This window comes from Schistocerca serialis, unplaced genomic scaffold (genome assembly GCF_023864345.2).
Source record: "Schistocerca serialis cubense isolate TAMUIC-IGC-003099 unplaced genomic scaffold, iqSchSeri2.2 HiC_scaffold_1434, whole genome shotgun sequence".
Classification (NCBI taxonomy): Eukaryota; Metazoa; Arthropoda; class Insecta; order Orthoptera; family Acrididae; genus Schistocerca; species Schistocerca serialis.
Genome location: NW_026047663.1, coordinates 437,441 through 452,749, shown reverse-complemented (window position 1 = coordinate 452,749; position 15,309 = coordinate 437,441). Strand labels below are relative to the sequence as shown.

At 57.4% G+C, this 15,309-nt stretch overlaps 1 pseudogene; it reads right to left on the bottom strand.

The window, feature by feature from the left end:
- LOC126443279 (dentin matrix acidic phosphoprotein 1-like) overlaps positions 1-15,309 on the bottom strand; it is a 297,120-nt pseudogene that overhangs the window by 114,056 nt on the left and 167,755 nt on the right.

Genomic DNA, 15,309 nt, shown 5'->3' with positions numbered 1-15,309 from the left:
CCTCCCAAGCTGTGCTGTCGTCCCAAGCTGTGCTGTCCCCACAAGCTGTGCTGTCTCCACAAACTATGCTGTCCCCGCAAGCTGTGCTGTCCTCGCAAGCTTTGCTGTCCTCGCAAGGTGTGCTCTCCTCGCAAGCTGTGTTGTCCTTGCAAGCTGTGCTGTCCTCGCAAGCTGTGTTGTCCTTGCAAATTGTGCCGTCCTCGCAAGCTGTGCTGTCCTCGCAAGCTGTGCTGTCCTCGCAAGCTGTGCTGTCCTCGCAAGCTGTGCTGTCCTCGCAAGCTGTGCTGTCCTCGCAAGCTGTGCTGTCCTCGCAAGCGGTTCTGTCCTCGCAAGCCGTGCTGTCCTCGCAAGCTGTGCTGTCCTCGCAAGCTGTGCTGTCCTCGCAAACTGTGCTGTCCTCGCTAGCTGTGCTGTCCTCGCAAGTTGTGCTGTCCTCGCAAGCTGTGCTGTCCTCGCAAGCTGTGCTGTCCTCGCAAGCTGTGCTGTCCTCGCAAGCTGTGCTGTCCTCGCAAGCTGTGCTGTCCTCGCAAGCTGTGCTGTCCTCACAAGCTATGCTGTCCTCGCAAGCTGTGCAGTCCTCTCAAGCTGTGCTGTCTTCGCTAGCTGTGCTGTCCTCCCAAGCTGTGCTGTCCTCGCAAGCTGTGCTGTCCTCGGAAGCTGTGTTGTCCTCGGAAGCTGTGCTGTCCTCGGAAGCTGTCCTGTCCTCGGAAGCTGTGCTGTCCTCGCAACCCGTGCTGTCCTCACAACCTGTGCTGTCCTCGCAAGCCATGCTGTCCTCGCAACCCGTGCTGTCCTCGCAAGGCGTGCTGTCCTCGCAAGCCGTGCTGTCCTGGCAAGCCGTGCTGTCCACGCAAACCGTGCTGTCCTCGCAAGCCATGCTGTCCTCGCAAGCTGTGCTGTTCTTGCAAGCCGTGCTGTCCTCGCAAGCCGTGCTGTCCTCGCAATTTTAGCGGTCCTCGCAAGCTGTGCTGTCCTCCCAAGCTGTGCTGTCCTCGAAAGTTGTGCTGTCGTCTCTAATTGAGCTGTCCTCTCAAGTTGAGCTGTCCTCTTAAGTTGAGCTGTCCTCTCAAGTTGAGCTGTCCTCTCTAGTTGATCTGTCCTCTCTAGTTGAACTGTCCTCTTTAGTTGAGCTGTCCTCTCTAGTTGAGCTGTCATCTCTAGTTGAGCTGTCCTCTCTAGTTGAGCTGTCCTCTCAAGTTGAGCTTTCCTCTCAAATTGAGCTCTCCTCTCAAGTTGAGCTCTCCTCTCAAGTTGAGCTCTCTTCTCAAGTTTAGCGGTCATCTCAAGGTGAGCTGTCCTCTCAAGTTGAGCCGTCCTCGCAAGCTGTGCTGTCCTCGCAAGCTGTGCTGTCCTCGCAAGCTGTGCTGTCTTCGCAAGTTGTGCTGTCCTCGCAAGCTGTGCTGTCCCCGCAAGCTGTGCTGTCCTCGCAAGCTTTGCTGTCCTCCCAAGCTGTGCTGTCGTCCCAAGCTGTGCTGTCCCCACAAGCTGTGTTGTCTCCACAAACTATGCTGTCCCCGCAAGCTGTGCTGTCCTCGCAAGCTTTGCTGTCCTCACAAGGTGTGCTCTCCTCGCAAGCTGTATTGTCCTTGCAAGCTGTGCTGTCCTCGCAAGCTGTGTTGTCCTTGCAAATTGTGCCGTCCTCGCAAGCTGTGCTGTCCTCGCAAGCTGTGCTGTCCTCGCAAGCTGTGCTGTCCTCGCAAGCTGTGCTGTCCTCGCAAGCTGTGCTGTCCTCGCAAGCTGTGCTGTCCTCGCAACCGGTTCTGTCCTCGCAAGCCGTGCTGTCCTCGCAAGCTGTGCTGTCCTCGCAAGCTGTGCTGTCCTCGCAAGCTGTGCTGTCCTCGCAAGCTGTGCTGTCCTCGCAAGCTGTGCTGCCCTCGCAAGCTGTGCTGTTCTCGCAAGCTGTGCTGTCCTTGCAAGCTGTGCTGTCCTCGCAAGCTGTGCTATCCTCGCAAGCTGTGCTGTCCTTGCAAGCCGTGCTGTCCTCGCAAGCTGTGCTGTCCTCGCAAGCTTTGCTGTCCACTCAAGTTGAGCTGTCCTCTCAAGTTGAGCTGTCCTCTCAAGTTGAGCTGTCCTCTCAAGTTGAGCTGTCCTCTCAAGTAGAGCTGTCCTCTCAAGTTGCGCTGTCCTCTCTAGCTGAGCTGTCCTCTCAAGTTGAGCTGTTCTCTCAAGTTGAACTGTCCTCTCAAGTTGAGCAGTCCTCTCAAGTTGAGCTGTCCTCGGAAGCTGTTCTGTCCTCGCAAGCTGTGCTGTCCTCGCAAGCTGTGCGGTCCTCGCAAGCTTTGCTGTCCTCGCAAGCCGTGCTGTCCTTGCAAGCCGTGCTGTCCTCGCAAGCCGTGCTAGCCTCGTAGGCTTTGCTGTCCTCGAAAGTTGAGCAGTCCTCTCAAGTTGTGCTCTCCTCTCAAGTTGAACTGTCCTCGCAAGTTCAGCTGTCCCCTAAAGATGAGCTGTCCTCGCAAGCTGTGCTGTCCTCGCAAGCCGTGCTGTCCTCGCAAGCCGTGCTGTCCTCGCAAGCCGTGCTGTCCTCGTAAGCCTTGCTGTCCTCGCAAGCTGTGCTGTCCTCGCTAGCTGTGCTGTCCTCGCAAGCTGTGCTTTCCTCGCAAGCTGTGCTGTCCTCGCAAGCTGTGTTGTCCTCGCAAGCTGTGCTGTCCTCGCAAGCTGTGCTGTCCTCGCAAGCTGTGCTGTCCTCGCAAGCTGTCCTGTCCTCGGAAGCTGTGCTGTCCTCACCACCCGTGCTGTCCTCGCAACCTGTGCTGTCCTCGCAAGCCGTGCTGTCCTCGCAAGCCGTGTTGTCCTCGCAAGCCGTGCTGTCCTCGCAAGCTGTGCTGTCCTCGGAAGCTGTGCTGTGCTCGCAAGCCGTGCTGTCCCCGCAAGCCGTGCTGTCCTCGCAAGCCGTACTGTCCTTGTAAGCTGTGCTGTCCTCGCAAGCTTTGCTGTCCTCGCAAGCTGTGCTGTCCACCCAAGTTGTGCTGTCATCTCAAGTTGTGCTGTCATCTCGAGTTGTGCTGTCCTCTAAAGTTGAGCTGTCCTCTCAAGTTGAACTGTCCTCTCAAGTTGAGCTGTCCTCTCAAGTTGAGCTGTTCTGTCAAGTTGACCTGTCCTCTCAAGTTGAGCTGTCCTCTCAAGTTGAGCTGTCCTCTCAAGTTGAGCTGTCCTCTCAAGTTGAAATCTCCTCTAATGTTGAGCTCTCCTCTCAAGTTGAGCTCTCCTCTCAAGTTGAGGTGTACTCTCAAGTTGAGCTGTCCTCTCAAGTTGAACTGTCCTCTCAAGTTGAGCTGTCCTCGCAAGATGTGCTGTCCTCGCAAGCTGTGCTGTCCTCGCAAGTTGTGCTGTCCTCGCAAGCTGTGCTGTCTTCGCAAGCTGTGCTGTCCTCGCAAGCTGTGCTGTCCTCGCAAGCTGTGCTGTCCTTGCAAGCCGTGCTGTCCTCGCAGGCCGTCCTGTCCTCGCAAGCCTTGCTGTCCTCGCAATCTGTGCTGTCCTCGCTAGCTGTGCTGTCCTCGCAAGCTGTGCTGTCCTCGCAAGCTGTGCTGTCCTCGCAAGTTGTGCTGTCCTCGCAAGCTGTGCTGTCCTCGCAAGCTGTGCTGTCCTCGCAAGCTGTGCTGTCCTCGCAAGCTGTGCTGTCCCTGCAAGCCGTGCTGTCCTCGCAGGCCATGTTGTCCTCGCAAGCCTTGCTGTCCTCGCAAGCTGAGCTGTCCTCGCTAGCTGTGCTGTCCTCGCAAGCTGTGCTGTCCTCGCAAGCTGTGCTGTCCTCGCAAGCTGTGCTGTCCTCGCAAGCTGTGCTGTCCTCGCAAGCTGTGCTGTCCTCGCAAGCTGTGCTGTCCTCGCAAGCTGTGTTGTCCTCGCAAGCTGTGCAGTCCTCGCAAGCTGTGCTGTCTTCGCTAGCTGTGCTGTCCTCGCAAGCTGTGCTGTCCTCGCAAGCTGAGCTGTCCTCGGAAGCTGTGTTGTCCTTGGAAGCTGTGCTGTCCTCGGAAGCTGTCCTGTCCGCGGATGCTGTGCTGTCTTAGCAACCCGTGCTGTCCTCGCAACCTGTGCTGTCCTCGCAAGCCATGCTGTCCTCGCACACGTGCTGTCCTCGCAAGCCTGCTGTCCTGGCAAGCCGTGCTGTCCTCGCAAACCGTGCTGTCCTCGCAAGCCGTGCTGTCCTCGCAAGCTGTGCTGTTCTTGCAAGCCGTGCTGTCCTCGCAAGCCGTGCTGTCCTCGCAATTTTAGCGGTCCTCGCAAGCTGTGCTGTCCTCCTAAGCTGTGCTGTCCTCGAAAGTTGTGCTGTCGTCTCAAGTTGAGCTGTCCTCTCAAGTTGAGCTGTCCTCTTAAGTTGAGCTGTCCTCTCAAGTTGAGCTGTCCTCTCTAGTTGATCTGTCCTCTCTAGTTGAACTGTCCTCTTTAGTTGAGCTGTCCTCTCAAGTTGAGCTCTCCTCTCAAGTTGAGCGGTCATCTCAAGGTGAGCTGTCCTCTCAAGTTGAGCCGTCCTCGCAAGCTGTGCTGTCCTCGCAAGCTGTGCTGTCCCCACAAGCTGTGCTGTCTCCACAAACTGTGCTGTCCCCGCAAGCTGTGCTGTCCTCGCAAGCTTTGCTGTCCTCGCAAGGTGTGCTCTCCACGCAAGCTGTGTTGTCCTTGCAAGGTGTGCTGTCCTCGCAAGCTGTGTTGTCCTTGCAAATTGTGCCGTCCTCGCAAGCTGTGCTGTCCTCGCAAGCTGTGCTGTCCTCGCTAGCTGTGCTGTCCTCGCAAGCTGTGCTGTCCTCGCAAGCTGTCCTGTCCTCGCAAGCTGTGCTGTCCTCGCAAGCGGTTCTGACCTCGCAAGCCATGCTGTCCTCGCAAGCTGTGCTGTCCTCGCAAGCTGTGCTGTCCTCACAAGCTGTGCTGTCCTCGCAAGCTGTGCTGTCCTCGCAAGCTGTGCTGTCCTCGCAAGCTGTGCTGTCCTCGCAAGCTGTGCTGTCCTCGCAAGCTGTGCTGTCCTCGCAAGCTGTGCTGTCCTCGCAAGCTGTGCTATCCTAGCAAGCTGTGCTGTCCTCGCAAGCCGTGCTGTCCTCGCAAGCTGTGCTGTCCTCGGAAGCTGTGCTGTCCTCGCAACCTGTGCTGTCCTCGCCAGCCATGCTGTCCTCGTAAGCCGTGCTGTCCTCGCAAGCCGTGCTGTCCTCGCAAGCCGTGCTGTCCTCGCAAGCTTATTTGTCCACTCAAATTGAGCTGTCCTCTCAAGTTGAGCTGTCCTCTCAAGTTGAGCTGTCCACTCAAGTAGAGCTGTCCTCTCAAGTTGCGCTGTCCTCTCTAGCTGAGCTGTCCTCTCAAGTTGAGCTGTTCTCTCAAGTTGAACTGTCCTCTCAAGTTGAGCTGTCCTCTCAAGTTGAGCTGTCCTTTCAAATTGAGCTGTCCTCTCAAGTAGAGCTGTCCTCTCAAGTTGCGCTGTCCTCTCTAGCTGAGCTGTCCTCTCAAGGTGAGGTGTCCTCTCAAGTTGAGCTGTCCTCGCAAGCTGTGCTGTCCTCGCAAACTTGGCTGTCCTCGCAAGCTGTGCTGTCCTCGCAAGCTGTGCTGTCCTCGAAAGCTGTGCGGTCCTCGCAAGCTGTGCTCTCCTCGCAAGCTGTGCTGTCCTCGCAAGCTGTCCTGTCCTCGGAAGCTGTGCTGTCCTCGCAACCCGTGCTGTCCTCGCAACCTGTGCTGTCCTCGCAAGCCGTGCTGTCCTCGCAAGCCGTGTTGTCCTCGCAAGCTGTGCTGTCCTCGCAAGCTGTGCTGTCCTCGCAAGCCGTGCTGTCCCCGCAGGCTGTGCTGTCCCCGCAAGCCGTGCTGTCCTCGCAAGCCGTTCTGTCCTTGCAAGCCGTGCTGTCCTCGCAAGCTTTGCTGTCCTCGCAAGCTGTGCTGTCCACCCAAGTTGTGCTGTCATCTCAAGTTGTGCTGTCATCTCGATTTGTGCTGTCCTCTAAAGTTGAGCTGTCCTCTCAAGTTGAACTGTCCTCTCAAGTTGAGCTGTCCTCTCAAGTTGAGCTGTTCTGTCAAGTTGAGCTGTCCTCTCAAGTTGAGCTGTCCTCTCAAGTTGAGCTGTCCTCTCAAGTTGAGCTGTCCTCTCAAGTTGAAATCTCCTCTCATGTTGAGCTCTCCTCTCAATTTGAGCTCTCCTCTCAAGTTGAGGTGTACTCTCAAGTTGAGCTGTCCTCTCAAGTTGAGCTGTCCTCTCAAGTTGAGCTGTCCTCGCAAGCTGTGCTGTCCTCGCAAGCTGTGCTGTCCTCGCAAGCTGTGCTGTCCTCGCAAGCTGTGCTGTCCTCGCAAGCTGTGCTGTCCTTGCAAGCCGTGCTGTCCTCGCAGGCCGTGCTGTCCTCGAAAAACTTGCTGTCCTCGCAAGCTGTGCTCTCCTCGCTAGCTGTGCTGTCCTCGCAAGTTGTGGTGTCCTCGCAAGCTGTGCTGTCCTCGCAAGTTGTGCTGTCCTCGCAAGCTGTGCTGTCCTCGCAAGCTGTGCTGTCCTCGCAAGCTGTGCTGTCCTCGCAAGCTGTGCTGTTTATGCAAGCCGTGCTGTCCTCGCAGGCCATGTTGTCCTCGCAAGCCTTGCTGCCCTCGCAAGCCTTGCTGCCCTCGCAAGCTGTGCTGTCCTCGCTAGCTGTGCTGTCCTCGCAAGCTGTGCTGTCCTCGCAAGCTGTGCTGTCATCGCAAGCTGTGCTGTCCTTGCAAGCTGTGCTGTCCTCGCAAGCGGTTCTGTCCTCACAAGCCGTGCTGTCCTCGCAAGCCGTGCTGTCCTCGCAAGCCGTGCTGTCCTCGCAAGCTGTGCTGTCCTCGCAAGCTGTGCTGTCCTCGCAAGCTGTGCTGTCCTCGCAAGCTGTGCTGTCCTCGCAAGCTGTTCTGTCCTCGCAAGCTGTGCTGTCCTCGCAAGCTGTGCTGTCCTCGCAAGCTGTGCTGTCCTCGCAAGCCGTGCTGTCCTCGCATGCTGTGCTGTCCTCGGAAGCTGTGCTGTCCTCGCAACCTGTGCTGTCCTCGCCAGCCGTGCTGTCCTCGCAAGCCTTGCTGTCCTCGCAAGCCGTGCTGTCCTCGCAAGCCGTGCTGTCATAGCAAACTTTGCTGTCTACTCAAGTTGAACTGTCCTCTCAAGTTGAGCTGTCCTGTCAAGTTGAGCTGTCCTCTCAAGTAGAGCTGTCCTATCAAGTTGCGCTGTCCTCTCTAGCTGAGCTGTCCTCTCAACTTCAGCTGTTCTCTCAAGTTGAACTGTCCTCTCAAGTTGAGCTGTCCTCTCAAGTTGAGCTGTCCTCGCAAGCTGTTCTGTCCTCGCAAGCTGTGCTGTCCTCGCAAGCTGTGCGGTCCTCGCAAGCCGTGCTGTCCTCGCAAGCCGTGCTGTCCTTGCAAGCCGTGCTGTCCTCGCAAGCCGTGCTAGCCTCGTAGGCTTTGCTGTCCTCGAAAGTTGAGCACTCCTCTCAAGTTGGGCTCTCCTCTCAAGTTGAACTGTCCTCGCAACTTGTGCTGTCCTCTCAAGTTGAGCTGTCCTCGCAAGCTGTGCTGTCCTCGCAAGCCGTGCTGTCCTCGCAAAACGTGCTGTCCTCGCAAGCCTTGCTGTCCTCGCAAGCTGTGCTGTCCTCGCTAGCTGTGCTGTCCTCGCAAGCTGTGCTGTCCTCGCAAGCTGTGCTGTCCACGCAAGCTGTGCTGTCCTCGCAAGCTCTGCTGTCCTCGCAAGCTGTGCTGTCCTCGCAAGCTGTGCTGTCCTCGCAAGCTGTGCTGTCCTCGCAAGCTGTGCGGTCCTCGCAAGCTGTGCAGTCTTCGCTAGCTGTGCTGTCCTTGCAAGCTGTGCTGTCCTCGCAAGCTGTGCCGTCCTCGGAAGCTGTGTTGTCCTCAGAAGCTGTGCTGTCCTCAGAAGCTGTCCTTTCCTCGGAAGCTGTGCTGTCCTCGCACCCGTGCTGTCTTCGAAACCTGTGCTGTCTTCGCAAGCCGTGCTGTCCTCGCAAGCCGTGTTGTCCTCGCAAGCTGTGCTGTCCTCGCAAGCTGTGCTGTACTCGGAAGCTGTGCTGTCCTCGCAAGCCATGCTGTCCCCGCAAGCCGTGATGTCCTCGCAAGCCGTGCTGTCCTTGCAAGCCGTTCTGTCCTTGCAAGACATGCTGTCCTCGCAAGCTTTGCTGTCCTCACAAGCTGTGCTGTCCACCCAAGGTTTGCTGTCATCTCAAGTTGTGCTGTCATCTCGAGTTGTGATGTCCTCTAAAGTTGAGCTGTCCTCTCAAGTTGAACTGTCCTCTCAAGTTGAGCTGTCCTCTCAAGTTGAGCTGTTCTGTCAAGTTGAGCTGTCCTCTCAAGTTGAGCTCTCCTCTCAAGTTGAGCTGTCCTCTCAAGTTGAGCTGTCCTCTCAAGTTGAGCTCTCCTCTCATGTTGAGCTCTCCTCTCAAGTTGAGCTCTCCTCTCAAGTTGAGATGTACTCTCAAGTTGATCTGTCCTCTCAAGTTGAGCTGTCCTCTCAAGTTGAGATGTCCTCGCAAGCTGTGCTGTCCTTGCAAGCCGTGCTGCCCTCGCAGGCCGTGCTGTCCTCGCAAGCCTTGCTGTCCTCGCAAGCTGTGCTGTCCTCGCTAGCTGTGCTGTCCTCGCAAGCTGTGCTGTCCTCGCAAGCTGTGCTGTCCTCGCAAGTTGTGCTGTCCTCGCAAGCTGTGCTGTCCTCGCAAGCTGTGCTGTCTCACAAGCTGTGCTGTGCTCGCAAGCTGTGCTGTCCCTGCAAGCCGTGCTGTCCTCGCAGGCCATGCTGTCCTCGCAGGCCGTGCTGTCCTCGCAAGCCTTGCTGTCCTCGCAAGCTGTGCTGTCCTCGCTAGCTGTGCTGTCCTCGCAAGCTGTGCTATCCTCGCAAGCTGTGCTGTCCTCGCAAGCTGTGCTGTCCTCGCAAGCTGTGCTGTCCTCGCAAGCTGTGCTGTCCTCACAAGCTGTGCTGTCCTCGCAAGCTGTGCTGTCCTCGCAAGCTGTGCTGTCCTCGCAAGCTGTGCAGTCCTCGCAAGCTGTGCTGTCTTCGCTAGCTGTGCTGTCCTCGCAAGCTGTTCTGTCCTCGCAAGCTGTGCTGTCCTCGGAAGCTGTGTTGTCCTCAGAAGCTGTGCTGTCCTCGGAAGCTGTCCTGTCCTCGGAAGCTGTGCTGTCCTCGCAACCCGTGGTGTCCTCGCAACCGTTGCTGTCTTTGCAAGCCATGCTGTCCTCGCAACCCGTGCTGTCCTCGCAAGGCGTGCTGTCCTCGCAAGCCGTGCTGTCCTGGCAAGCCGTGCTGTCCTCGCAAGCCATGCTGTCTTTGCAAGCCGTGCTGTCCTCGCAAGCTGTGCTGTTCTTGCAAGCCGTGCTGTCCTCGCAAGCCATGCTGTCCTCGCAATTTTAAGGGGTCCTCGCAAGCTGTGCTGTCCTCCCAAGCTGTGCTGTCCTCAAAAGTTGTGCTGCCGTCTCAAGTTGAGCTGTCCTCTCAAGTTTAGCTGTCCTCTTAAGTTGAGCTGTCCTCTCAAGTTGAGCTGTCCTCTCTAGTTGATCTGTCCTCTCTAGTTCAACTGTCTTCTTTAGTTGAGCTGTCCTCTCTAGTTGAGCTGTCCTCTGTAGTTGAGCTGTCCTCTCTAGTTGAGCTGACCTCTCAAGTTGAGCTTTCCTCTCAAATTGAGGTCTCCTCTCAAGTTGAGCTCTCCTCTCAAGTTGAGCTCTCCTCTCAAGTTGAGCGGTCATCTCAAAGTGAGCTGTCCTCTCAAGTTGAGCCGTCCTCGCAAGCTGTGCTGTCCTCGCAAGCTGTGCTGTCCTCGCAAGCTGTGCTGTCCTCGCAAGCTGTGCTGTCCTCGCAAGCTGTGCTGTCCTCGCAAGCTGTGCTGTCCTCGCAAGCTGTGCTGTCCTCACATGCTGTGCTGTCCTCACAAGCTGTATCTCCTTGCAAGCTGTGCTGTCCTCGCAAGCCGTGCTGTCCTCGCAAGCTGTGCTGTCCTTTGAAGCTGTGCTGTCTTCGCAACCTGTGCTGTCCTCGCCAGCCGTGCTGTCCTCGCAAGCCGTGCTGTCCTCGCAAGCCGTGCTGTCCTCGCAAGCCATGCTGTCCTCGCAAGCTTTGCTGTCCACTCGAGTTGAGCTGTCCTCTCGAGTTGAGCTGTCCTCTCAAGTTGAGCTGTCCTCTCAAGTAGAGCTGTCCTCTCAAGTTGCGCTGTCCTCTCTAGCTAAGCTGTCCTCTCAAGTTCAGCTGTTCTCTCAAGTTGAACTGTCCTCTCAAGTTGAGCTGTCCACTCAAGTTGAGCTGTCCTCGCAAGCTGTTCTGTCCTCCCAAGCTGTGCTGTCCTCGCAAGCTGTGCGGTCCTCGCAAGCTGTGCTGTCCTCGCAAGCCGTGCTGTCCTTGCAAGCCGTGCTGTCCTCGCAAGCCGTGCATGCCTCGTAGGCATTGCTGTCCCCGAAAGTTGAGCAGTCCTCTCAAGTTGTGTTCTCCTCTCAAGTTGAACTGTCCTCGCAACTTGAGCTGTCCTCTCAAGTTGAGCTGTCCTCGGAAGCTGTGCTGTGCTCGCAAGCCGTGCTGTCCTCGCAAGCCGTGCTGACCTCGCAAGCCTTGCAGTCCTCGCAAGCTGTGCTGTCCTCGCTAGCTGTGCTGTCCTCGCAAGCTGTGCTGTCCTCGCAAGCTGTGCTGTACTCACAAGCTGTGCTGTCCTCGCAAGCTGTGCTGTCCTCGCAAGCTGTGCTGTCCTCGCAAGCTGTGCTGTCCTCGCAAGCTGTGCTGTCCTCGCAAGCTGTGCTGTCCTCGCAAGCTGTGCTGCCCTCGCAAGCTGCGCAGTCCTCGCAAGCTGTGCTGTCTTCGCTAGCTGTGCTGTCCTTGCAAGCTGTGCTGTCCTCGCAAGCTGTGCTGTCCTCGGAGGCTGTGTTGTCCTCAGAAGCTGTGCTGTCCTCGGAAGCTGTCCTGTCCTCGGAAGCTGTGCTGTCCTTGCAACCCGTGCTGTCCTCGAAACCTGTGCTGGCCTCGCAAGCCGTGCTGTCCTCGCAAGCCGTGTTGTCCTTGGAAGCTGTGCTGTCCTCGCAAGCCGTGCTGTCCCCGCAAGCCGTGCTGTCCCAACAAGCCATGCTGTCCTCGCAAGTCGTTCTGTCCTTGCAAGCCGTGCTGTCCTCGCAAGCTTTGCTGTCCTCGCAAGCTGTGCTGTCCACCCAAGTTGTGCTGTCATCTCAAGTTGTGCTGTCATCTCGAGTTGTGCTGTCCTCTAAAGTTGAGCTGTCCTCTCAAGTTGAACTGTCCTCTCAAGTTGAGCTGTCCTCTCAAGTTGAGCTGTCAAGTTGAGCTGTCCTCTCAAGTTGAGCTGTCCTCTCAAGTTGAGCTGTCCTCTCAAGTTGAGCTGTCCTCTCAAGTTGAGCTCTCCTCTCATGTTGAGCTCTCCTCTCAAGTTGAGCTCTCCTCTCAAATTGAGGTGAACTCTCAAGTTGAGCTGTCCTCTCAAGTTGAGCTGTCCTCTCAAGTTGAGCTGTCCTCGCAAGGTGTGCTGTTCTCGCAAGCTGTGCTGTCCTCGCAAGTTGTGCTGTCCTCGCAAGCTGTGCTGTCCTCGCAAGCTGTGCTGTCCTCGCAAGCTGTGCTGTCCTCTTAAGCTGTGCTGTCCTTGCAAGCCGTGCTGTCCTCGCAAGCCTTGCTGTCCTCGCAAGCTTTGCTGTCCTCGCAAGCTTTGCTGTCCTCGCTAGCTGTGCTGTCCTCGCAAGCTGTGCTGTCCTCGCAAGCTGTGCTGTCCTCGCAAGGTGTGCTGTCCTCGCAAGCTGTGCTGTCCTCGCAAGCTGTGCTGTCCTCGCAAGCTGTGCTGTCCTCGCAAGCTGTGCTGTCCCTGCAAGCCGTGCTGTCCTCGCAGGCCATGTTGTCTTCGCAAGCCTTGCTGTCCTCGCAAGCTGTGCTGTCCTCGCTAGCTGTGCTGTCCTCGCAAGCTGTGCTGTCCTCGCAAGCTGTGCTGTCCCTGCAAGCCATGCTGTCCTCGCAGGCCGTGCTGTCCTCGCAGGCCGTGCTGTCCTCGCAAGCCTTGCTGTCCTCGCAATCTGTGCTGTCCTCGCTAGCTGTGCTGTCCTTGCAAGCTGTGCTGTCCTCGCAAGCTGTGCTGTCCTCGCAAGCTGTGCTGTCCTCGCAAGCTGTGCTGTCCTCGCAAGCTGTGCTGTCCTCGCAAGCTGTGCTGTCCTCGCAAGCTGTGCTGTCCTCGCAAGCTGTGCTGTCCTCGCAAGCTGTGCAGTCCTCGCAAGCTGTGCTGTCTTCGCTAGCTGTGCTGTCCACGCAAGCTGTGCTGTCCTCGCAAGCTGTGCTGTCCTCGGAAGCTGTGTTGTCCTCGGAAGCTGTGCTTTCCTCGGAAGCTGTCCTGTCCTCGGAAGCTGGGCTGTCCTCGCAACCCGTGCTGTCCTCGCAACCTGTGCTGTCCTCGCAAGCCATGCTGTCCTTGCAACCCGTGCTGTCCTCGCAAGGCGTGCTGTCCTCGCAAGCCGTGCTGTCCTGGCAAGCCGTGCTGTCCTCGCAAACCGTGCTGTCCTCGCAAGCCGTGCTGTCCTCGCAAGCTGTGCTGCTCTTGCAACCTGTGCTGTCCTCGCAAGCCATGCTGTCCTTGCAACCCGTGCTGTCCTCGCAAGCTGTGCTGTCCTCCCAAGCTGTGCTGTCCTCGAAAGTTGTGCTGTCGTCTCTAGTTGAGCTGTGCTCTCAAGTTGAGCTGTGCTCTCAAGTTGAGCTGTCCTCTTAAGTTGAGCTGTCCTCTCAAGTTGAGCTGTCCTCTCTAGTTGATCTGTCCTCTCTAGTTGAACTGTCCTCTTTAGTTGAGCTGTCCTCTCTAGTTGAGCTGTCATCTCTAGTTGAGCTCTCCTCTCAAGTTGAGCTCTCCTCTCAAGTTGAGCTCTCCTCTCAAGTTTAGCGGTCATCTCAAGGTGAGCTGTCCTCTCAAGTTGAGCCATCCTCGCAAGCTGTGCTGTCCTCGCAAGCTGTGCTGTCCTCGCAAGCTGTGCTGTCCTCACAAGTTGTGCTGTCCTCACAAGCTGTGCTGTCCTCGCAAGCTGTGCTGTCCTCGCAAGCTTTGCTGTCCTCCCAAGCTGTGCTGTCGTCCCAAGCTGTGCTGTCCCCACAAGCTGTGCTGTCTCCACAATCTGTGCTGTCCCCGCAAGCTGTGCTGTCCTCGCAAGCTTTGCTGTCCTCGCAAGGTGTGCTCTCCTCGCAAGCTGTGTTGTCCTTGCAAGCTGTGCTGTCCTCGCAAGCTGTGTTGTCCTTGCAAATTGTGCCGTCCTCGCAAGCTGTGCTGTCCTCGCAAGCTGTGCTGTCCTCGAAAGCTGTGGTGTCCTCGCAAGCTGTGCTGTCCTCGCAAGCTGTGCTGTCCTCGCAAGCGGTTCTGTCCTCGCAAGCCGTGCTGTCCTCGCAAGCTGTGCTGTCCTCGCCAGCCGTGCTGTCCTCGCAAGCCGTGCTGTCCTCGCAAACCGTGCTGTCCTCGCAAGCTGTGCTGTCCTCGGAAGCTGTGCTGTCCTCGCAACCTGTGCTGTCCTCGCCAGCCGTGCTGTCCTCGCAAGCCGTGCTGTCCTCGCAAGCCGTGCTGTCCTCGCAAGCTGTGCTGTCCTCGCAAGCATTGCTGTCCACTCAAGTTGAGCTGTCCTCTCAAGTTGAGCTGTCCTCTCAAGTTGAGCTGTCCTCTCAAGTAGAGCTGTCCTCTCAAGTTGCGCTGTCCTCTCTGCCTGAGCTGTCCTCTCAAGTTGAGCTGTTCTCTCAAGTTGAACTGTCCTCTTAAGTTGAGCAGTCCTCTCAAGATGAGCTGTCCTCGGAAGCTGTTCTGTCCTCGCAAGCTGTGCTGTCCTTGCAAGCTGTGCGGTCCCCTCAAGCTGTGCTGTCCTCGCAAGCCGTGCTGTCCTTGCAAGCCGTGCTGTCCTCGCAAGCCGTGCTAGCCTCGTAGGCTTTGCTGTCCACGAAAGTTGAGCAGTCCTCTCAAGTTGTGCTCCAATCTCCAGTTGAACTGTCCTCGCAAGTTGAGCTGTCCCCTCAAGATGAGCTGTCCTCGCAAGCTGTGCTCTCCTCGCAAGCCGTGCTGTCCTCGCAAGCCTTGCTGTCCTCGCAAGCTGTGCTGTCCTTGCTAGCTGTGCTGTCCTCGCAAGCTGTGCTGTCCTCGCAAGCTGTGCTGTCTTCGCAAGCTGTGCTGTCCTCGCAAGCTGTGCTGTCCTCGCAAGCTGTGCTGTCCTCGCAAGCTGTGCTGTCCTCGCAAGCTGTCCTGTCCTCGGAAGCTGTGCTGTCCTCGCAACCCGTGCTGTCCTCGCAACCTGTGCTGTCCTCAGAAGCCGTGCTGTCCTCGCAAGCCGTGTTGTCCGCGCAAGCTGTTCTGTCCTCCCAAGCTGTGCTGTCCTCGGAAGCTGTGCTGTCCTCGCAAGCCGTGCTGTCCCCGCAGGCCGTGCTGTCCCCGCAAGCCGTGCTGTCCTCGCAAGCCGTGCTGTCCCCGCAGGCCGTGCTGTCCCCGCAAGCCGTGCTGTCCTCGCAAGCCGTTCTGTCCTTGCAAGCCGTGCTGTCCTCGCAAGCTTTTCTGTGCTCGCAAGCTTTGCTGTCCACTCAAGTTGAGCTGTCCTCTCAAGTTGAGCTGTCCTCTCAAGTTGAGCTGTCCACTCAAGTAGAGCTGTCCTCTCAAGTTGCGCTGTCCTCTCTAGCTGAGCTGTCCTCTCAAGTTGAGCTGTTCTCTCAAGTTGAACTGTCCTCTCAAGTTGAGCTGTCCTCTCAAGTTGAGCTGTCCTCACAAGTTGAGCTATCCTCGCAAGTTGAACTGTCCTGGCAAGTTGAGCGTTCTTCTCAAGTTTTGCTGTGCTCTCAAGTTGAGCTGTCCTCTCAAGTTGAGTTGTCCTCGCAAGTTTATCAGTCCTCTGAAGTTGAGCTGTCCTGTCTAGTTGAGCAGTCCTCTCTAGTTGAGCTGTCCTCACAAGCTGTGCTGTCCTCGCAAGCTGTGCTGTCCTCACAAGCTGTGCTGTCCTCGCAAGCTGTGCTGTCCTCGCAAGCTGTGCTGTCCTCGCAAGCTGTGCTGTCCTCGCAAGTTGTGCTGTCCTCGCAAGCTGTGCTGTCCTCGCAAGCTGTGCTGTCCTCGCAAGCTGTGCTGTCCTCACAAGCTGTGCTTTCCTCGCAAGCTGTGCCGTCCTTGCAAGCTGTGCTGTCCCCACAAGCTGTGCTGTCCTCGGAAGCTGTGCTGTCCTCGCAAGCCGTGACGTCCTCGCAAGCCGTGCTGTCCTGGCAAGCCGTGATGTCCTCGCAAACCGTGCTGTCCTCGCAAGCCGTGCTGTCCCCGCAAGCCGTGCTGTCCTCGCAAGCCGTGCTGTCCTTGCAAGCCATGCTGTCCTCGCAATTTTAGCGGTCCCCGTAAGCTGTGCTGTCCTCCCAAGCTGTGCTGTCCTCGAAAGTTGTGCTGTCGTCTCAAGTTGAGCTGT